This window comes from Corythoichthys intestinalis, chromosome 8, assembly GCF_030265065.1.
Source record: "Corythoichthys intestinalis isolate RoL2023-P3 chromosome 8, ASM3026506v1, whole genome shotgun sequence".
In the NCBI taxonomy this organism is placed as follows: Eukaryota; Metazoa; Chordata; class Actinopteri; order Syngnathiformes; family Syngnathidae; genus Corythoichthys; species Corythoichthys intestinalis.
Window position 1 is genome coordinate 13,834,117 of NC_080402.1, and position 24,043 is coordinate 13,858,159.

Genomic DNA, 24,043 nt, shown 5'->3' on the forward strand with positions numbered 1-24,043 from the left:
GTTTTGGTCGATTTTAGCAACGCCGGTGGGCAAAAGCGGTAGTGTTTTGCCTTAGGGAAGACTGCGTTTCCCACGAGGACCAGCGCACACTCGCACTGTGTCATAAAGTCATCACTCAATCAAAAATCAATCTTCCGGTCGGCTGCAGATGGATTAAACGACATTTCTGTTTCCAGTGGCTATTTGAAGGATGAATAGTAATAGGTAATAAATCCACTCCTGGTCAAACAATAGCATATAACCGTTGGCAACCGTGTGGATTAGTGTGGCTAAACCAACCACTTCACGGATAGGGGGAGGTGTCCTGCCAGCGAGTGAAAGCCAGGCCAATGTTTATTCTTGGGTATCCTGGTAGTCTCCCTTTTTTCCCTCTTCGGACAAAACTTTTTGTCTCTTTTGTTGCTCTGCCATCTTTGCAGAATTCACGTGAAAGAGTTCCTTTCGACTTCCGTCTTTATAATAAATGGAGAACGGGGGAACTGACGTATGCCGTAAAGCAGTCAGCACATTTGTAGTTTTTTTTGTGTGGCAGGGTTCCTGGCACCCTCCTCAAAGTTAATTAGAGCTGGTGAAAGCAATACAGACCCCCTCAAGATATAAAAGAGGGGTCATTCTACAAGTTGTAAGTCTACATATCTTCAAATCTTTTATAAAGTTTGGAAAGTTACCTGGTGTTGCTTTAAACGCAGGATTCCAAATACTAAATGCCTCCTTTTTTCCAGTAAAAGCCTAAATGACATAAATCATCAATCTGTGCTAGGTACTGCCTACTTCAGCTCAAGGTGGTGTACAGAGCTCACATGTCAAAAACCAAGCTGTCCAGTTTTTACCCTAACATAACTTCCACCTGTGATACTGTAAATGCAAATCAGGGGATGCTACGTTGATACACATGTATTGGCTCTGCCCCAAATTGCAAAAATTTTGGCACAATTTTTTTCAAACTCTGTCCACAGTGCTAAATAAGAATATTAGCATCAATCCCACTCTAGCTCTGTTTGGTATTTTTGGTGAAAACTATGGTCATTTGTCATTTACAGAACACCGTATGATCACTTTTGCACTGCTTTCGGCGAGATGCACAATTTTGCTAAGATGGAAAGGTGCTGCTCTGCCCACGCTTGACCAGTGGCTTCGCGATCTAATGTCTTGTCTCAAGTTAGAAATGCTGCGCTTCTCTATGAGCAGGTTAAGGAGAACGTTTCATTTGACATGGGATCCTTTTTTGACCTATTTTCACAATACTTTAACAAAGCCATGAGTTATGCTTGGATGTGGGAAGACGGCTCTTGAGACATGTGTATAATTATTACTATTATTATGTTTAATTTTCCCTCTCTAGAGGTTATCAAATATATATACAGTGCCTTGCAAAAGTATTCGGCCCCCTTGAATCTTGCAACCTTTCGCCACATTTCAGGCTTTAAACATAAAGATATGAAATTTAATTTTTTTGTCAAGAATCAACAACAAGTGGGACACAATCGTGAAGTGGAACAACATTTATTGGATAATTTAAACTTTTTTAACAAATAAAAAAATGAATAGTGGGGCGTGCAATATTATTTGGCCCCTTTACTTTCAGTGCAGCAAACAAACTCCAGAAGTTCAGTGAGGATCTCTGAATGATCCAATGTTGTCCTAAATGACCGATGATGATAAATAGAATCCCATGTGTGTAATCAAGTCTCCGTATAAATGCACCTGCTCTGTGATAGTCTCAGGGTTCTGTTTAAAGTGCAGAGAGCATTATGAAAACCAAGGAACACACCAGGCAGGTCCGAGATACTGTTGTGGAGAAGTTTAAAGCCGGATTTGGATACAAAAAGATTTCCCAAGCTTTAAACATCTCAAGGAGCACTGTGCAAGCCATCATATTGAAATGGAAGTAGCATCAGACCACTGCAAATCTACCAAGACCCGGCCGTCCTTCCAAACTTTCTTCTCAAACAAGGAGAAAACTGATCAGAGATGCAGCCAAGAGGCCCATGATCACTCTGGATGAACTGCAGAGATCTACAGCTGAGGTGGGAGAGTCTGTCCATAGGACAACAATCAGCCGTACACTGCACAAATCTGGCCTTTATGGAAGAGTGGCAAGAAGAAAGGCATTTCTCAAAGATATCCATAAAAAGTCTCGTTTAAAGTTTGCCACAAGCCACCTGGGAGACACACCAAACATGTGGAAGAAGGTGCTCTGGTCAGATGAAACCAAAATTGAACTTTTTGGCCACAATGCAAAACGATATGTTTGGCGTAAAAGCAACACAGCTCATCACCCTGAACACACCATCCCCACTGTCAAACATGGTGGTGGCAGCATCATGGTTTGGGCCGGCTTTTCTTCAGCAGGGACAGGGAAGATGGTTAAAATTGACGGGAAGATGGATGCAGCCGAATACAGGAACATTCTGGAAGAAAACCTGTTGGTATCTGCACAAGACCTGAGACTGGGACGGAGATTTATCTTCCAACAGGACAATGATCCAAAAAATAAAGCCAAATCTACAATGGAATGGTTAAAAAATAAACGTATCCAGGTGTTAGAATGACCAAGTCAAAGTCCAGACCTGAATCCAATCGAGAATCTGTGGAAAGAGCTGAAGACTGCTGTTCACAAACACTCTCCATCCAACCTCACTGAGCTCGAGCTGTTTTGCAAGGAAGAATGGGCAAGAATGTCAGTCTCTCGATGTGCAAAACTGGTAGAAACATACCCCAAGCGACTTGCAGCTGTAATTGGAGCAAAAGGTGGCGCTACAAAGTATTAACGCAAGGGGGCCGAATAATATTGCACGCCCCACTTTTCAGTTTTTTATTTGTTAAAAATGTTTAAATATCCAATAAATTTTGTTCCACTTCACGATTGTGTCCCACTTGTTGTTGATTCTTGACAAAAAATTAAAATTTTATATCTTTATGTTTGAAGCCTGAAATGTGGCAAAAGGTTGCAAGGTTCAAGGGGGCCGAATACTTTTGCAAGGCACTGTATGTATATGGACATAAATACAACAGCTTTGATTGTCTGTGATGCACTGCTAATAACCTATCATTGGTATACATGGTGTGCCTGAATCATATATCTAGTCAGGAAAGTTGGGGTTGTGGGTGGGAGGGGCTGTTTTGATTTTCTTTATGCTTCTGTATTTCATTTGTAATAATACTGTATTCATAATTCTGTTGTTGTTTATTGTTGTTCTATGTACATTAAAAAATGAAGAAAAATATTTGAGAGAATAAGAAAAAAAAAAAAAGCCTAAATGAGCCGAAATTTCAGATGACTAATCCGTGCAAAATTACCGTAAGCATCCAGTCCGCCATTGCTGAGGTGTGTCACCCGCAGCACACAGTCAACAGCCGCTAATGCTATTGTTTACATTGACTAACACCGGGCTGCTCTTGGTGTGTAAACACCCCAGTAATGGCAGCCAAACACTACAGGGCGAAGTACACAAATATCAACTCCAAGAAGTCTTATGTTGTTGTGACTTCAGCAGACTGCAAGACAATGCTGCTGCGCGCTGCTAACTAGTGGACGGGAGTAGACGTGCAGCCACTGAATTGTTTATTTCTACCAAAAACACACGTGTAAGGATCGATACAAACAGGACTTTTAATCGAGATGAAAATTGGGTGACGTAATATTGCGATTCATACCTCTGAATTTTTAGCACCCCTACTGTGTATTGAATCAGAATAAAGTCTTTGCAAAAATCTGTTTGTGCTTTAGCAAACAATGATATAGCTAAAGAGTATCAATAGTCTGATTTAAGCACATTCTGTAGTTTCTGATTCCAATGCACATTTACAGCTGACAAACGTTAAACCCCAGAGTAATTTAACAATCATTAACGTGTGATTTATTTTTAAACTGATAATTTGTGTTCTACTTGAAGATAGCAAATGAATGAATGAGTGAGTGAATACGGGGTGGCGCTGTGGAGTAGGGTTGGCTGGTTGGTTGGATGGAGGGAGAGATGTCTGGAAGGCTGAGGCTTAGCGAGCCAGCAGGCAGTGTGCCATATGGTCCAGTCTAATCTGGGTTTGTGACATCACGGCCGACGAGTGGCCGAGGCCCTCCGTCCGTTTCCGAGCCCTCATTACATTATCGGGTTTGCTGGTGTCAGCTGTAAACAATAACAGTCGATCCGTGTGAGCCAGGCAAACACTGCCCATTTTCTCCTTCAGTATGAACGGCTTCTACTCTTATCTCTGTGCTGTGAGCTTCTTTGTTGTTGTTCTCAAACCCACTGTACAGCTGAGTATATTTACCTGAGTAGGAGGGTTTAGCGAGAGAGGAACAAAGTGTTCTAGTCAAATGTTCTTCATGCAAATGCTGTCAAAATGTTCATTTTCATAACCGACAATAAGGCTAGCTCGAGACCCCAGTGATATGGTATGTGAGTGCGTCATGTCACTTCCTGTCCAGATAGTCCCTTTTTCCATGTAACTTATAAAAAGCACCCATACACAATACCCACCCCCGTCCTTGTCGGCACAGGTGTTTCCTGGTTTGCTGCCATGTCCCTAAAAGGCCATGACTCACTTCAGTCACATGACCTGATTATAGTTTGTATCCAGAACATAATTTAGTCTATATTACATTGGGGTGGAATTTATTTTGTTTTGTTTTTAATCTGTTAAATTCATACCTGTCAACCCGAGGTCGTTGGCAATCTTACAAATAGTGACGTATGCCCTTACAAATTGGTGACTAATCTTTAGGAGTGTAACGGTACACAAAAATCTCGGTTCGGTACGAACCTCGGTTTTGAGGTCACAGTTCGGTTCATTTTCGGTACAGTAAGAAAATAAAATGCAAAATATAAATGTGCTAGTTGTTTATTACACACTTTTGTGCTTTCAACAATAGGAACATTAGCCTATACAAAGCTAGAATTCTGCTCAAAAAGTAGCGGGTATTTAAAGATAATAATCCAACAACAATTTGCCTTTCAGAACCCGCGTATTGGGCAGCTTTCTTTCTGAAAGAAGAAAAAAAGTCCTGTGCTAAAGAGAAAAGCAATCCCAATGACAAAGATTTTAACATGTATTTTACAAATGAAATGCCTCAATGAATGTTTTTTTTTTCTTATGAACGGTTTTCAAAAGCTTTATTGGTGGAATTAAAGCGCCACACAGAAATTAATAAATTTAATGGTGTAAGCAGGATCGGTGTATTATTCTTTTTAATTACAGGTGCTTTAGCTCATTTCAATTCATTTTATTTAAATGGGCTATTATTAATTTTATTATGTCTTTATATTTTACAAATGTGATGTAGCATTGAGAGACAGAATATGGGGAAAAAAAACAGAAAATCACATTGCTTGATTTAAAAATTTTGTTTTTAAAAGAATTTATTAGCAAATCATGGTGGAAAATAAGTATTTGGTCAATACCAAAAGTTCATCTAGATACTTTGTTACGCACCCTTTGTTGGCAATAACGGAGGCCTAACGTTTTCTGTAACTCTTCACAAGCCTTTCACACACCGTTGCTGGTATTTTGGCCCATTCCTCCCTGCAGATCTCCTCTAGAGCAGTGGTGTTTCGGGGCTGTCTTTGGGCAACACAGACTTTCAACTCCCTCTGCAGATTTTCCATGGGGTTGAGACCTGGAGACTGGCTAGGCCACTCCAGGACCTTGAAATGCTTCTTACGAAGCCACTCCTTTGTTGCCCTGGCTGTGTGTTTGGGATCACTGTCATGCTGAAAGACCCAGCCACGTCTCATCTTCAATACCCTTGCTGATGGAAGGAGATTTTCTCTCAAAATCTCTCGATACATGGCCCCATTCATTCTTTCCTTTACACAGATCAGTCGTCCTGGTCCCTTTGCAGAAAAACAGCCCCAAAGCATGATTTTTCCACCCCCATGCTTCACAGTGGGTATGGTGTTCTTCGGATGCAATTCAGTATTCTTTTTCCTCCAAACAAGAGAACCTGTGTTTCTCCCAAAAAGTTCTATTTTGGTTTCATCTGACCATAACACATTCTCCCAGTCCTCTTCTGGATCATTCAAATACTCTCTCGCAAACCGCAGACGGGCCTGGACGTGTACTTTCTTCAGCAGGGGGACACGTCTGGCAGTGCACGATTTGAGTCCCTGGCGGCACATTGTGTTACTGATAGTAGCCTTTGTTACGGTGGTCCCAGCTCTCTGTAGGTCATTCACTAGATCCCCCCGTGTGGTTCTGGGACCCCCCCCCGTTCTTGTTATCATTTTGACGCCACGGGGTGAGAAGGGAGTTGAAAGTCCGTGTTGTCCAACGACAGCCCCAAAACATCACTGCTCTAGAGGAGATCTGCATGGAGGAATGGGCCAAAATACCAGCAACAGTGTGTGAAAAGCTTGTGAAGAGTTACAGAAAACATTTGGCCTCCGTTATTGCCAACAAAGGGTACATAACAAAGTATTGAGATGAACTTTTGGTATAGATCAAATACTTATTTTCCACCATGATTTGCAAATAAATTCTTTAAAAATCAAACAATGTGATTTTCTGTTTTTTTTTTCACATTTTGTCTCTCATGGTTGAGGTTTACCCATGTTGACAATTACAGGCCTCTCGATATATTTTCAAGTGGGAGAACTTGCACAATTAGTGGTTGACTAAATACTTATTTGCCCCACTGTACTTCCTATGTTCTGTATAATAGTAAATTAAATGTCCAATTGAGAAAATGTGTTGTTTAAAGCAAACAATATTTTTGGGACATTTAATCTATCTTCTGAACAGTAGAAAAATGAAGGGAAAAAAAAATTCTTAGGAGGAATATCCAAGGAAATACAGTTTGTCACCCAGTCGCCAGATTCGGAATGCAACAGGAATGTTTGGCATTCGTAAGTTCAAGTCAAGATTTGATGGTACATATGACACATGCTGCACACAAACTCAACCCCATACGCACATGCTTCAAAGGCCTGAGTCACTCCTCGATCCCACCCACTCTGCTCCGTTATATGACGACGAGAGAAGAGCCAGTCCCCCGACGAGACAAATGAGGTCAAAGATATGAAATGAATATGAGCAAATGCAGTCGAAGTGAGCTTGCTCTGTAGCTGAAGTTGATCATTGTATCATAAAAAGTCACTCCAAGTGGAAAAAATAGCTCGGGCCTCATGGAATTGATAAATTTTGCTTGTTTTTGTTCCAGAGGAAGGAATGTCGTAGGATTTCTTGGAGGAATTCCAAGTAGTTGTTGTATTTGTCCATTACATGATTGTTGTGGTCTATACAGATTTCTATCTAGAGTCTAAAATTGTATTGAAACAAAGGAGTGTTAGTAGTCATAATAGTACATGGAAACTTTGTCAATACATAAGATTTGAAGTCATCGTAAATACATAACATTTGAAATATTGAAATATCTTTTTTTTTTTAACCTTTTTAACCAATTCAAAGATATACTCCAATTTATTTAACCATTTGTATGCAAACAATACTCTAAAAAGCCGCACCTCCACCAATTGTCTATATAACTGGACTTCATTTGGGTCATCTGTAGGGAGGAATCTATGATCACTCTGGCTGAAGGCCTGTCGATTCACCACACACTTTTTATCTATTCCTCTGTTATTTGTGCACGGACCAGAATAGAATTTGGTAGGTATATTCTATGGGCCAATGCCCGTCAATCCTTGGAGCCATTTTCTGGAGTTTCCTTAAAAAATGTATTCTATTGCAGTGGTATAAAAAAGTACCTGAACCTTTTGGAATTTCTCACATTTCTGCATAAAATCACCATCAAATGTGATCTGATCTTTTTCAAAATCACACAGATGAAAAACTGTCTGCTTTAACTAAAACCACCCAAACTTTTATAGGTTTTCATATTTTAATGAGGATAGTATGCAAACAGTGACAGAAGGGGGAAAATAAGTAAGTGAACCATCATATTTAATTTTTGTGCCCCCTGCTTTGGCAGCAATGACTTCAACCAGATGCTTCCTGTAGCTGCAGACCAGTCTGGCACATCGATCAGGACTAATCTTGGCGCATTTTTCTCCACAAAACTGCTGTAGTTCAGTCAGATTCCCGGGATGTCTGGCATAAATCGCTGTCTTTCGGTCATACCACAGCATCTCAATGGGGTTCAAGTCTGTACTTTGACTTGGCCACTCCAGAGCGTGTATTTTGTTCTTCTGAAACCATTCTGAAGTTGATTTGCTTCTGTGTTTTGGATCTTTGTCTTGTTGCAGCATCTATCCTCTTTTTAGTTTCAACCATCTGACAGACAGCCTCAGGGTTTCCTGCAAAATATCTGGATGAACTTTTGAATTAATTCTTCCATGAATGATTGCAAGTTGTCCAGGGCCTGAGGCAGCTAAACAGCCCCAAATCATGATGTCTACTTTAACTAAAACCACCCAAACATTTATATGTTTTTATTTTTATTTTTTGCAATATGTTATATGTACGTCCCAACGTCAAACACCAGAATAAACGATGGGTAATAAGTGCACCACTTGTTTTTTGCTATTTTTATCATGACACTAGTAATAAAATATCTTGATAAAATGTCTTTTTTCTGCACGAGGACATTACAAGCTCATGAAAAAAGTAATAAATATTTTAATCTGTTCATGATAAAGAAAAAAAATGGAAAATAAAATGGCTTTACATAACATTTCCCTTCGAAGTGAATATAGTAACTGTAATCCTGATAGACAAAAGTGCTTTATTTTGAAAACAAACCTGTGGTTTAATTTTGTATCAGTGCTAAACGTCCTTTCCAGCACCGGGGTATTGTTTCAACTGCAGTGGTCCGGTTATGCCATCTGGAAAAAATAGACTTCTGCCTCAAGCCTACGATTACCTGCGGCACGTCGTAGACCATTCTGGAGGCGTTGGAAATGGTCATATTGATTAGTATGCCTGCAAATACCTACGACATCATGAACACAGCCAAATTTCTCGCAGCCGCAGGCGGTGTGAATTCGGGGTGAGTCTCTTCTGGGTTATTCTCAAAATAGTCCCCATAGGTGGTTCATTTGGTTGTTTTAGAATGATGTGAAAATTAAGAATGTAAATATTCCTTTATGCCAGCCAATCACAGGGCAAAAGGAGACAACAAGTCATGCACACACTCATACTTAGGGACAATTTGAACTGGTCTGTCAGCCTACAATGCATGCTTTTTTGGGATGTGAGAGGAAACCTGAGTACCTGGATAAAAATCACACAGGCACAAGGACAATGTGCAAACTCCACACAGGAAGGCCGAAAACCTGGGATAAAACCATTGATCTCAGAACCATGAGGCGGACATGCTAATTTTCTGACATTTCTGGATTTAAAAAAACAAACAAAAAAACAACAACGTAATGTTGTCTTTTTTAGACCAAAATGTGGCCCTCTTGTCATTTATTACTGCAATTCACAGATATACAGTGGGATCAATAAGTACCTGAAACTTTTGGAATTTCTCACATTTCTGCATAAAATCACCATCAAATGTGATCTGATCTTTGCCAAAATCACACAGATGAAAAAACAGTGTCTGCTTTAACTAAAACCACCCAAACATTTATAGGTTTTCTTATTTTAATGAGGATAGCATGCAAGCAATGACACAAGGGGGAAAAAAATAAGTAAGTGAACTCTCTGCCTAAGGAGACTTAAAGAGCAATTGAAACCAATGTTTACCAAACAATTTAAGTCAGGTGTGTGCCCAATCACTGATGATTGGTTTAAAGCTGCCCTGCCCACTATAAAACACACACCTGGTAAGAATTGTCTTGATAAGAAGTGCATCATGGCTCGGTAAAAAGAGCTGTCTGAAGACCTGCGATCAAGGATTGTTGATTTGGTATAAAGCTGGGATCGGATACAAAACCATCTCTAAAAGTCTGGATGGTCATCAATCGACAGTCAAAGAAGTTGGTACAAATGGATATAGTTTGGCACTGTTGCTTCTCTCCCGAAAAGTGGCCGTCCACCAAAGATGACGCCAAGAGTTCAGCGCACAATACTCAGAGAGGTAAAAAACAAACCCTAGCGTGTCTGCTAAAGACTTACAGAAATCACTGGCACAGTCCAATATCTCTGTGCACACATCAACTATATGTAAAAGTATGGCCAAGAATGGTGTTCATGGGAGGACTCCACGGAGGAAACCACTGCTGTATAAAAAAAACAACAAACAAAAAAAAACATTGTTGCTCGTTTAATGTTCGCAAAAAGGCACTTGGACACTCACCAGAAGTTTTGGCAAAATATTTTGTGAACTGATAAAACCAAAGTTGAATTGTTTGGGAGTAACACACACATCATGTGTGGAGGAAAAATGGAACAGCTCACCAACATCAACACCTCACCCCCACCGTGATGCATGGTGGAGGGAGCATCATGATTTGGGGCTGTTTTACTACCTCAGGACCTGGACAACTTGCAATCATTCATGGAAAAATGAATTCAAATGTTCATCAGGTTGCTTTTCAGGAAAACCTGAGGCTGTCTGTCAGACAGTTGATGATAAGATAATGGATGCTGCGACAAGACAATGATCCAAACAAACACATAAGTAAATCAACCTCAGAATGGTTTCAGAAGAACAAAATACAGGTTCTGGAGTGGCCAAGTCAAAGTCCAGACTTGAACCCCATTGAGATGCTGTGGCATGACCTAAAGACAACGATTCATGCCAGACATCCCAGGAATCTGACTGAACTACAGCAGTTTTGTGGAGAAGAATGCGCTAAGACTAGTCCTGATCGATGTGCCAGACTGATCTGCAGCTACAGGAAGCGTCTGGTTGAAGTTATTGCTGCCAAAGGGTGGCGGCACAAAATATTAAATGTGATGGTTCAATTATTTATTTTCCCCCTTCTGTCATTGTTTGCATACTATCCTCATTAAAATATGAAAACCTATAAGTGTTTGGGTGGTTTTAGTTAAAGCAGACACTGTTTTTTTCATCTGTGTGATTTTGACAAAGATTAGATAAGATTTGATGGTGATTTTATGCAGAAATGCGAGAAATTCCAAAAAGTTCAGATACTTTTTTTAATACCACTGTACATTATTATTATTATGAGTCCTAAGAGGAAGAGTAAAAGGCAAATGCAAATGTTTTTCTTATTGTTGTCAAATTCATTTTTTTTCTCGTTTTACAACTTCAGCAATACAGCCAATGTCAGCCTTGTTTTTTTAAAATTTTTAAATTTTTTTTAAATAATAAATATTAATATTGACAATGTTATTTTTAGTGGGATTTTAGAGCGGTACTTCTTTTTTCAGATGTACTTGTGTAAAAGTTTGAAAATGCAGTTCTATTTGCATTAGAAACATTTTTGCACCAGAATTGGTCTTGTGCTAGAAATCAAAATCAAAGTATACACCAAAAAAAGAAACACATTTTTCGAACCTAAACTCACAATTTTCTATCTCACAAATCCTGTATTGGTGGAATATGGGAAACTGTACTCACTGTACTCACTAAACAGTCAAGCAGCACAAAAATATGGCAGACTCTGTGACACTAGTGATTCTGAACACACCCACTATGTGAATAAACACTCCAGTATGTTACGATAAGAACAGGAAATGTCACAGATTTTCCTTTCCACAAATGTTGATGCTGATTACATAAGATTTCTTGTTTTCATAACAACTTTCACAACACAATATTCCATGCCTCCCCGCCTGCCTGTCATTGGTTTCCCTCTACGCCGCTCACTCACCCCCTGATGTCCAGACAGCTTCCCCTTTCCTCACCTGTGTGGGAGGCACAAAACCCAATTCACTCAACTGAGATTAAACTCACTGGAACCTTACAGATTGCGTTGATCTACTTTAATCACTCGCACACATGCGTGCGCACGCACGCAAACGCACATACATTAACGCAAATGTTCTCGCAATGACACACAACTGCTCCCACTCGGTAAATGGAAAGACATGCAGAGGCAGGGGTGGAAAGATGTAATAGATAGGAGCGCTGGGAGAGGGTGGCGATGCGATGGGGGATGTAGCACACGTCACAGGAAGTGGGCACGACTGTCGCACAGATGCACACGCCGCACACAGTGTAGGCACACGCTGTTATCATTGGGGGCAGGTGCTAGTGTGTCAGAGACAGTAACGGTTAGTTGGGGAACACCTATGGGAGGGATGAGGATCTGGAACATCACAATTTTAAGGATGTATCAGGAATAATCTTGAAGCAGATTCTAAAAAAATAAATAAATAAACAGTCTGTGGACCTTCCTATTAGCGTTCAAGTGTATTTATTTTGGAACCGTAGAGGGTGGACAGCCTGGACTGGTTGCATGTCAATTTTAAGGCCTATCTAGACAAACAAACATTCACACTGACAAGCATATTCATACCGAAGGAAAATTTAAAGGCTGATTAACCTAACAAAGTGTTTTATATCAAGAGTATAGGTTTGCATAGGGACGGTAGCGACATAACACTAGCAACTTTCCAGGATGCTCAAATTGTCCCAATCAACTTGTAAGCATCCTTATTTGCATTGTACAGTGCGCTCCATAATTATTGGCACCCCTGGTTAAGATGTGTTTTTTTTAGCTTCTAATAATTTTTTTAAAAAATTCAAAAATTATGGGACCTTAATGGAAAAAAAGAGAAAAATCCAACCGTCGATACAAGTGCATTCATTCAGTGAGGAAAAAAATCCCACATAAAGAAAAAAATGTTTGGCATCAAATGATGTTTGTCACAATTATTAGCACCCCTAGTGTTAATACTTTGTACAACCCCCTTTTGCCAACAAAACAAGGTCTGGGGACTGAGATGGCCATGGGAGGAGCTTGATTTTGTGTCTGGTGAACCATTTCTGTGTAGATTTGGCCATATGTTTAGGGTCATTGTCTTGCTGAAAGACCCAGTGACGACCCATCTTCAGCTTTCGGGCAGAGGGCCACAGATTTTGATTTAAAATGTCCTGGTATTTCAAAGTATTCATGATGCCATACAGGTTCCCTGGGGCTTTGGACGCGAAACAGCCCCTCAGCATCACTGGCCCACCCCTATACTTCACAGTGGGTATGAGGTGCTTTTCAGCATGCACATCTTTCGTGGCACGCCAGACCCACTTAGAGTGTTTGTTGCCGAAAAGCTCAATCTTGGTCTCACAAAAATACACACGGTCCCAGGCTTCAACTGGGACCGTGTGCTTTGGTCAGCTCAATCTTGGTCTCACACAAAAATACACATGGTCCCAGGCTTCAACTGGGACCGTGTGCTTTGGTCAGATGAGACCAAAATTGAGCTTTTTGGCAACAAACACTCTAAGTGGGTCTGGCGTGCCACAAAAGATGCACATGCTGAAAAGCACCTCATACCCACTGTGAAGTATAGGGGTGGGTCAGTGATGCTGTGGGGCTGTTTCGCTTCCAAAGGTCCTGGGAACCTTGTTAGGGTGCATGGCATCATGAATGCTTTGAAATATCAGGACATTTTCAATCAAAATCTGTTGCCCTCTGCCCGAAAGTTGAAGACTGGGTCTTTCAGCAAGACAATGACCCTAAACACATGGCCAAATCGACACAGAAATGGTTCACCAGACACAAAATCAAGCTCCTCCCATGGCCATGTCAGTCCCCAGACCTTGTTTTGTTGGCAAAAGGGGGTTGTACAAAGTATTAACACCAGGGGTGCTAATAATTGTGACACACATTATTTGATGTCAAATAATTTTTTCATTATGTGGGATTTTTTCCCCACTGAATGAATGCACTTGTATTGAAGGTTGGATTTTTCTTTTTTTCCATTAAGGTCCCATATTATTTGAAATATATATATATATATATATATATATTTTAGAAGCTAAAAAACACATCTTAACCAGGGGTGCCAATAATTATGGAGGGCACTGTATGACTTCAGTTGTAAAGGTAATTTAGATTGTCTTCCTATATATTGTAAGGATAGAATAGACCCTACCCTTATTAAGTGAATTATTTTCATTATGTTCAGACTTACATTTATCCCTTTTCACTTGCTGAATGTGCCATTCCACCCCCCCCCAACTGTTGTTTGATTGGCCGATGACTTGACCCCCTGCCGCACAGACACACACTCACACAGCCCCGACAGATTCATGTCGACAACATGCCTTCTCCTCTGTGCCCTTCGAAAAGGAAGGATATTAGAAGTTTTTTTTGGGCCAGAAGCACCAGAATCACTGTAAGTAATGTAAAAAGATGTCAATGTTGTGGAGGTGGGGGAAACGCCACTAATTTGCAACTGAACGTCCGACCGGTATAAGAGTTAGCATAACATTAAACTGTGTAAGCTTACTTTTTTTTTTTTTTTTAATGACCCCCCTCAAATTTTACGTTTCCCCGTAAGTGCATTTTTTTTTTTTTTTTTGATAAATGAAAAAACATTTCAAAACGCTACTTGTTCTATAATTTTGGATGAAATCACATAATTTACACATAAGAAATTCCAGGCTAGTAAGGCGCATATAAGTTGTGTACAGAATTTGGCAAAAAAACAAAAATAAATTCTCTAAAAACTGCCCCACTCATTTCTAATGGAATGCCATTGACAGCCATTTTCGTCTAAATTTCCCATTCATTTTCCATAGCAGGAAAACAAATTCTTGTTTTTGACCATTTACCATTACAGCACATTGACATTCAACTGGCACCCAGTTAAGTAAGTAAGTAAGTCAGTGCCATTGACAGCCATGAACATCCATACCATTGACGGCCATGTATGTCCGAATTTCCCATTCATTTCCAATGGCTTTTACATTGCATTGACGCCCATGTACACAGATGCCAATGAGGGGTATGCACTTCCATGTCATTGACGGCCATGTATATCGATTCTATTGATGCCAATGTACTTGGATTCCATTGATTTATATGTAAGTCAATGCCATTAACGGCAATGTACGTCTAAATTTCCAATTCATTTTCAATAACAAAAAAAAACTGTGTGCCCAAATCAACAGGAAGTGACTTGATATTAACAGCACTTGTCCCCCAGATGTCCTCAAATCAATAAGAAGTTGCCTGATATCAACAGGAGGTGTCGCCGAAATGTCCCCAAATCAATAAAAAGTGACCTGATATCAAAAGAACGTGTCCCCAAAATGTCCCCTAAACAACAGGACGTGACCCGATATATCCAGGACGGGTCCCCAAAATGTCCTCAAATCAACAGGACGTGTCCCCACATCAACAGGTAGTGACCCAATAGACATAGTTTGACCTTTGGGGCGGGGGGGCACAACTGTTGATGACCCCGAAACGCAGTGTCAGCAATGAAATTAACTTACAAGAGTATTTATAATAATAAGTTGAAAATGAGTGTTTTATTGTTTCCCATCATTCTTGTGGGTAACTCTAAATCAGGCTGCTGGGAGGACAGCTATACTTTTCACCAAGATCATCATCCTTTGAATATGGTACACCCGCCGGTGTCGTGCCAATGTAGTTACCTCAGTCAAAAATTGTATCCCCTGGGCGGAGCCATATGGAGGTAGATTTGTGTCTTCATTATTCGATCAAAAAAAAAAATGCTTCAATCAAAACAAAAAGTTGCCTCAATCAAAATATATTTTTTTTCAATAAAAAAAGTCACTTCAATCAAAAAAATGTGTTTGAATGCAAAAATAAATTTGAAACCCCAAAAATGCATTTGAAAGCTATTTTTATTTTAAGTTTTTTTTTTGTTTGTTTTTTGATTGAAGCAACTCTTGATTGAAGTTATGTTGTTTTGAGTTCGGGCCACATTTTGGCTAGGACATTTGTGTCTTTATTATTCAATCAAAAATTAAGTTGCTTCATACAAAAAACTATATTTTCAAAAGAAAAATCACTTCAATCCGAAAAATATAATTAAAAAAATTCAATAATAAATTTTTTTTTTCTAATGCGAAAAAATATTCGAGGTTCAAAAATTTGGATTTGAACACTTAATTTTTCATTTAAAAAGTTAAGCAATTTTAGCAATCCTTTTTGTGTTTGGGCCATATTATGGGTAGGACATTTATGTCTAAATCATTCAATCCCCCAAAAAGTTGCCTCAATCAAAACAAAACAAAAATTCAATCAAAGAAAAAATCATTTGAAAAATTAAATTGCCCTCTCCTATTTTAAAAAAAAAATTTTTTTGAGAATAATATGCAAAGCAAATGACCATCTAAGGTGCTAGTCACATGAACTGTTCAAAAAATTATTTTGACCCATTGTAAGAATATTTTGTGTTTTGATAATGTTTTGTTTTTGTTTGAACTATCTTGATGATCTAATGTGATTTGAAAGTGTCATTTTATTTACTGTATGTTTTGGGATTTTTTTATGTGATGTAAAACACTTTGAATTACCTTGTGTTGAATTGTGCTATACAAATAAATTTGCCTTGCCTTGCTATAACACCGAGGATGGGTGTAGGTTCTTCAGGTAGTTTTTGTCGTGTCTTCTCCCCACACCGATCTGCTAGGAAGTCTCAGGAGACCAGAGGTAGGGGCAATCGCTGGTGACTCATGCGCCATCTCAACCTAACGTCCCCTTAATTAGCAGAGAAGGCGGGAGTCAAGGGCGTAGGTGGTTTTGACTCTAAATTTCCTGTTGGTTGTACCTCCCCAGGCAACCACCTCAAACCTCTAAGTCTGGGGGGAAGGCTTATTTGATTGAACGGAACGAAAGGTTATACTTTTCTTATTTTTGGAACAAGCCCACCTCCTGAGTCAAAGCCTTACTTCTTCCCACAGAGCTATCACATGATACAAGAGACTAATTTGATCTTAACCCACAGCCTTGATTATAAGGAACCACTACATCTTCATAAAGGTTTCTAGTGCTTATTTTTTGTTGTAGTGCTATCCAAAACAGGGGCGTTGGTGGATAGCAAAGTGTCCTCCTTCTTTGTGTCAACACACTCCTGATGACTAACACACGTGAGACAGTGATTATTCAGTAATAAGTTTCCATAGACATGTAATAGGATTTACTTGCTCATTTTGAGACCACAAAGAGCACAGCGTGTATTAAAATGTCAACTTCATGTACTTTAAGGGGCAATTAGACATGATCAAACTCTACAATGTCACTGTCATTGCAGTGCTAATCCCATAACATTGTCACATGCATCTCATTAAGTAATACAGTATGTTCTCAGACATTTGTATCAATCTAGGTACTGCATAATCTGGTTACTGCATATGCAATATTTGCACTGTTACAGCAGTATCTATGTACAAACTAATATCAAGTCAACCATCTGCCTGATAGTCTGAGTGCTGTAAATTATCATACACGCACTGTTATATTACCACTATATCACCTCTTGCTTCCAGTCACTTGTTTATTCCCAATCTGTGTACACTGTTAGCTGCGTTTTTTTATATTAGCCTTACTGTACTTTTGCTTTTGTTTTATGTGGTGCACGTTAGGGCGAAGCTTTAAATACTGTTGCACTCTGTATAATGATATAAAAGGCTTTCTATTCTATTCTATTCTATTCTATTCTGCAAACACCCGCCACTCATACAGAGGTATGAAAAAGTATCTGAACCTTAAGGAATTCCTCACATTTCTGCCAAATGTGATCTGATCTCAAAATCACACAGATGAAAAAACAGTGATTTAACTAAAAGCACCCCAACATTTAAAAGGTTTTCATATTTTAATGAGGATCATATGCAAACAATGACAGAAGGGGGAAAAAAATAAGTAAGTGAACCATCACATTTAAATATTTTGTGCCCCGCCCCCCAGTAATCTTGGCCTATTGTTCTCTACAAAACTGCTGTAGTTCAGTCAGATTCCTGAGATGTCTGGCATGAATCGCTGTCTTTACGTCATGCCACAGTATCTCAATGGGGTTCAAGTCTGGACTTTGACTTGGCCACTCCAGAACGTGTATTTTGTTCTTCTGAAATAGAGATATTAGACTGTGCCAGTGATTTCTGTAAGTCTTTAGCAGACACTCATTCTGCGCTGATTTAGGGCATCATCTTTGGTGGATGGCCACTCCTTGGGAGAGAAGCAACAGTGCCAAACTTTCTCCATTCGTAGACAACTTGTCTTACTGTTGATTGATGAACATCCAGACTTTTAGGGATGTTTTTTTTTATACTTTCCCAGCTTTATACAAATCAACAATTATTGCAGCTCTTCAGGCAGCTCTTTTGACCGAGCCATGATGCACATCAGAAAATACTTCTCATCAAGACATTTCTTACCAGGTGTATATTTTATAGTGAACAGGACAGCTTTACACCACTCATAAGTGATTGGGCACACACCAGACTTAAAATGTTTTGTAAAAATTGGGTTTCAATTCCTCTTTAAGTCTCCTTAGGCAGAGGGTTTACTTACTTATTTTCCCCCCTTCTGTCATTGTCTGCATGCTATCCTCATTAAAATATGAAAACCAATAAATGTTTGGGTGGTTTTAGTTAAAGCAGACACTGTTTATTCATCTGTGATTTTAAGTGTTAGGTTTTGTGTTTGTTTTCCCCTAGCGTGACTTGTCCCTGTGAATGCCCATTGATTTCACCTGTTGTGCCGGCCCCTAGTGTATTCGCCAACCTGCATCCTCCTGTGCTCGCCTGTTCCTCGTTGTCTCGTTACCCCTTGTCTGCATGTGTGTGTGTATATAAGCTCCCATTTTCTTTTCACTCCTTGTTGCGCCATCGTCAATGTTTATGCCTGTGTCAAAGTCAAGATCCTGTCCAAGCCCTCTTGTTCTAAACCCTCCGGTAAAGTCAGTTTTGTTTGAACCTTGCCTTTTTGATCCCCAGTACTTTTGGTTGTACTTTGTGTTTTGTTAGTTATTATTAAAACGTTTTTTGAGATCACCACCACCTCCCTGGCTGCCTTTTGTTTCCCTGCAATTGGGTCCACACCACCTGCCTGCCTGCGTTTTCCTGACATTTAGAAATATCAGATCCCATTTGATGGTGATTTTATGCAGAAATGTGAGAAATTCCAAAAGGTTCAAATACTTTTTCATACCACTGTATCAGTAGCCTGCCTTCACTTTGTCTTGTCCTATCCTGTCCTGTTGGATGATTTTTGTATCCTTGCCTCACAGAGCGTCCCCTTCATTCACAAATAATTTTATGTAATTTTCCTCCTAGTCATGTGGTAGTATGACTGTGGTAGGATTGCTCCACTATCCTCCACGCCCTTTTTTGTCTACGTCCATCCCCTCAAACCTTTTCTGTCCAGCTGCATTTTCAATGAAAATGACAATATAAGCAACCACAGAGGGTGCCTGACAAATGACTTTGTTACCCTGCAAAATCGGCCAAGCATTGAAAGAAATTCAGGCACCATTATGCATTTCTACTTCTAGCAAAAATGGTATCATTTTCAATCAACTAGAAAATGCAATTCCTCAAGAAATTGCATAGGAATGTTCTCATCATTGTTAGCAAACTCCTGTACGCTACTTCCTGTTGATTTTGGGGCATTTACGACTCAGTTCCGTTTGATTTTGTGTAACTTCCTGTTCTTTTTGGGGCATTTCCAGGTCACTTCCTGTTTAGCACACTTACAGTGCCTTTGACAGAATAAAAAAAAAAATTAAATAGCATTATTATGTGAATTGGAATCATATTTTGAGACGATTCGACAACAATTTGGTAAAGGTATGCGGCTCTGGAAAAAACATCAGACACCCTAAAGAAAATATGAAAACATGTTAACAAAGAACCAATTATACCAAGCAAAAAAATTGAAAAAACATGTCAAACTTAACAACTGAGTGTAGGGATGGGAAATGATGCGATTTTTATGATTCCGATTCCATTATCGATATTGCTTAACGATTCGATTCTAATTTCGGAAAAAAGAAGAACAAACATTTTGATTGGCATCAAGTTTGTTTAATCAGAAGTCACAACCTTACAAACTCACAACGAGGTCAAAAGAGGCCCAAAACTTCAATGTTAACTGTGGCAATAAGTGGCAAATGCACAAGAATGTGTAACATTTTACTGAAACATTTTTCTAATAGAAATACAAAATATTGGTATATTTTGGCATATAGGTCGTTGTTCTGCCTTTGGCAATGTCCCCAAACCTTTTCCTGTGAGGGCCAAATAACTTTTCCCTTCTCTGATGAGAGGCCGGAGTCAGTTTGTAACAGAAAAAGTGTGACGATTGCAGGAGTGCGTAAATGTAAAAAAAATATTATTTTTCAGAAAGCCACAATCAAATAACCCTCTGTGGATTCTTCATGGAACAAAAGTAAATAAAATAAAAAAAATAATAAATAATAATAGCACTATTAATTAAATAGAGTATAAACAAATAACCCTCTCTGAGTTATTCACTGAAAAAGGCCAGGAAATAAATAACACTACTGAGGGAGAAAAAAAACAAAAAAAAATTCAAAATGCTCTCTGGAATTGTTCAGGGGGTCGGACCAAATATGGAGCCGCGGGCCGTAGTTTGGGGACCCCTGTTTTTATTTACCAGTATATTGAAATGCATGCCTTTTAGTTTTTATGGTGCTTTCACGCCCTTGTGCTTCCTCACGCGAAGAAGAGCGCGCTCACGTGAAGAAGAGCGCGCTTACACCGAAGGAGAAGAAATGCCGTATCCAAGTGAGTGAGCGAGTTAGTGAGAAAGGGAAACACTGCCACGAGCCTACGTTCTTTGTTAATGTTTGTAAAATATCTACAGAGCCAACGCCTGTATGTATCATCTTCTGTGTTTCTGCTGTGTGTTTCCACTCGCGATCGGACACTTAAATCCAGTTGTGTAGTGGTTTAAACGATGTGCTAATGCTAGCGAACACATGCTAACTGTTTGTTATTACTGTGTTAGCAGCTAATCATCGCTGATTTACGTTGATGCAAACCTGTTTGTTATTGGGGACGGAATTGATTTGTTTCATTTCTATTTTTAGTTTCAAGTGATGGTTGAATAAAGTCAGCAAATTATACCAACGTCTTCTGCATCGTCATTTGGGAGTTTAGCTAGCTGTATAGCCAGGACTGAGCCTTAGTGTCTCGGTGAGGACAATGCAGTCTATTCCCTCCCGATGCAGTTATTTCCATCTCGCAATGACTGCAAGTCGCTTTGTTGTAATTTTTCCTCGTGAAGTGAAGATACACTTTCGAGCATTCGAACCTATGTGCTGTCATTGTTATGTTTACAGCGGCAATGCTCGTGCTAAACTACAGTGCCTTACAAAAGTATTCGGCCCCCTTGAACCTTGCAACCTTTCGCCACATTTCAGGCTTCAAACATAAAGATAGAAAATTTTAATTTTTTGTCAAGAATCAACAACAAGTGGGACACAATTGTGAAGTGGAACAAAATTTATTGGATAATTTAAACTTTTTTAACAAATAAAAAACTGAAAAGTGGGGCGTGCAATATTATTCGGCCCCCTTGCGTTAATACTTTGTAGCGCCACCTTTTGCTCCAATTACAGCTGCAAGTCGCTTGGGGTATGTTTCTATCAGTTTTGCACATCGAGAGACTGACATTCTTGCCCATTCTTCCTTGCAAAACAGCTCGAGCTCAGTGAGGTTGGATGGAGAGTGTTTGTGAACAGCAGTCTTCAGCTCTTTCCACAGATTCTCGATTGGATTCAGGTCTGGACTTTGACTTGGCCATTCTAACACCTGGATACGTTTATTTTTGAACCATTCCATTGTAGATTTGGCTTTATGTTTTGGATCATTGTCCTGTTGGAAGATAAATCTCCGTCCCAGTCTCAGGTCTTGTGCAGATACCAACAGGTTTTCTTCCAGAATCTTCCTGTATTTGGCTGCATCCATCTTCCCGTCAATTTTAACCATCTTCCCTGTCCCTGCTGAAGAAAAGCAGGCCCAAACCATGATGCTGCTACCACCATGTTTGACAGTGGGGATGGTGTGTTCAGGGTGATGAGCTGTGTTGCTTTTACGCCAAACATATCGTTTTGCATTGTGGCCAAAAAGTTCAATTTTGGTTTCATCTGACCAGAGGACCTTCTTCTACATGTTTGGTGTGTCTCCCAGGTGGCTTGTGGCAAACTTTAAACGAGACTTTTTATGGATATCTTTGAGAAATGGCTTTCTTCTTGCCACTCTTCCATAAAGGCCAGATTTGTGCAGTGTACGACTGATTGTTGTCCTATGGACAGACTCTCCCACCTCAGCTGTAGATCTCTGCAGTTCACCCAGAGTGATCATGGGCCTCTTGGCTGCATCTCTGATCAGTTTTCTCCTTGTTTGAGAAGAAAGTTTGGAAGGACGGCTGGGTCTTGGTAGATTTGCAGTGGTCTGATGCTCCTTCCATTTCAATATGATGGCTTGCACAGTGCTCCTTGAGATGTTTAAAGCTTGGGAAATCTTTTTTTATCCAAATCCGGCTTTAAACTTCTCCACAAAAGTATCTCGGACCTGCCTGGTGTGTTCCTTGGTTTTCATAATGCTCTCTGCACTTTAAACAGAACCCTGAGACTATCACAGAGCAGGTGCATTTATACGGAGACATGATTACACACAGGTGGATTCTATTTATCATCATCGGTCATTTAGGACAACATTGGATCATTCAGAGATCCTCACTGAACTTCTAGAGTGAGTTTGCTGCACTGAAAGTAAAGGGGCCGAATAATATTGCACGCCCCACTTTTCAGTTTTTTATTTGTTAAAAAAATTTAAATTATCCAATAAATGTTGTTCCACTTCACGATTGTGTCCCACTTGTTGTTGATTCTTGACAAAAATTTTTTAATTTCATATCTTTATGTTTGAAGCCTGAAATGTGGCGAAAGGTTGCAAGATTCAAGGGGGCCGAATACTTTTGCAAGGCACTGTATCGTAACCTTTCATTTTCACCCTTTTTCCTGGTGAAGTGTAGCCAAACTTTGGAGCGAGTGGTTCTTGGCGCCATGCTAGTTTGATGCGTCTGGACAACAAGACACGTCACGACGCAATATGCGTCTTTAGGGATCGTTAAAGGGATCGTTAAGGCTTTTTCATTGTGATGTCGAAGCCTCGAAACTCTCGGAACCGGTTCCGAATTGGAATCGGATTTCGATTCCCATCCCTAACTGAGTGTGTTGAATGTTTTCATTTTTGTGTGTGTTTTCGGATGAAAATATTAGACAGCATTCACTTTGTTGGATATTGACTGTGAAACGGTGGCAACATGTCAAGAACATGAATGACTAAATCATGCCTCATACAGGTGGCAGGAATCAATGTCCAAATTATACAACCTTCAGGCTTTTATCCAGCTTAACAGAATGCATCTTGCATACTGTGGTAGATCTTACAAGAAGGGGCTTGATTTCAAAGAATAATTTGCATCTGCATATAAATGACACACACTTTATGTAGTGAGTGCTTAGAAATGTTAGAGTCATTTTGAAACCAGAATAGGATGACTCACTGTTAACATTGACTATTTGTCATATTCGTGTACACATGGCTGACAGAATTACAAGCGAAAGAATACAATACTTATACAAAATATTTATTTTTCCAGCCTACTTGGAGATAGCAAACACTGGTAATACAGAAGACGGTTATAGACTAACTAATGACTACAGTGTATTATGTTAGTAAAACATCCGACTAATCAGTCATGCTGCATGCAATGTTTGACCTGAAGCTTTGCCAGTGATAACTGGATGATGAAACCAACGGATCAGACCCGTAATGTTTAACACGTTGTCAAGCCAATGACTGTAAAGTATATGAATCGGAACTACAATTATTGCAAGGGTGCTCAATGTCAGTCACGACATTCTTAACCACTTGTCCACAGCTAGGCACTTTTGTCTCAAGTCTGACTCATATATTTCAATGGCAGAAGGAATCACTGTCAGTTAAATAGCTCACGGAACAAGGCAGTACTCGTGCAAATGATACTTTTTTTTATGACCGATTAAATACTGCGATTGAGATGACATTAAAAAAAATGACTCAGGGACACTCATATGACGTGTTAGGCTGTTAAGGGTCACGCTGAAATATATACAGAGGCAAGGTCGTCGGTTTGGTCTCGACATCGGCAGGGATGATATAACAGCATCACCAGCATGTACACTTTTTGCTGGGGACGGGACATTAACAAGACCAAACAGATCGGGTGAACAG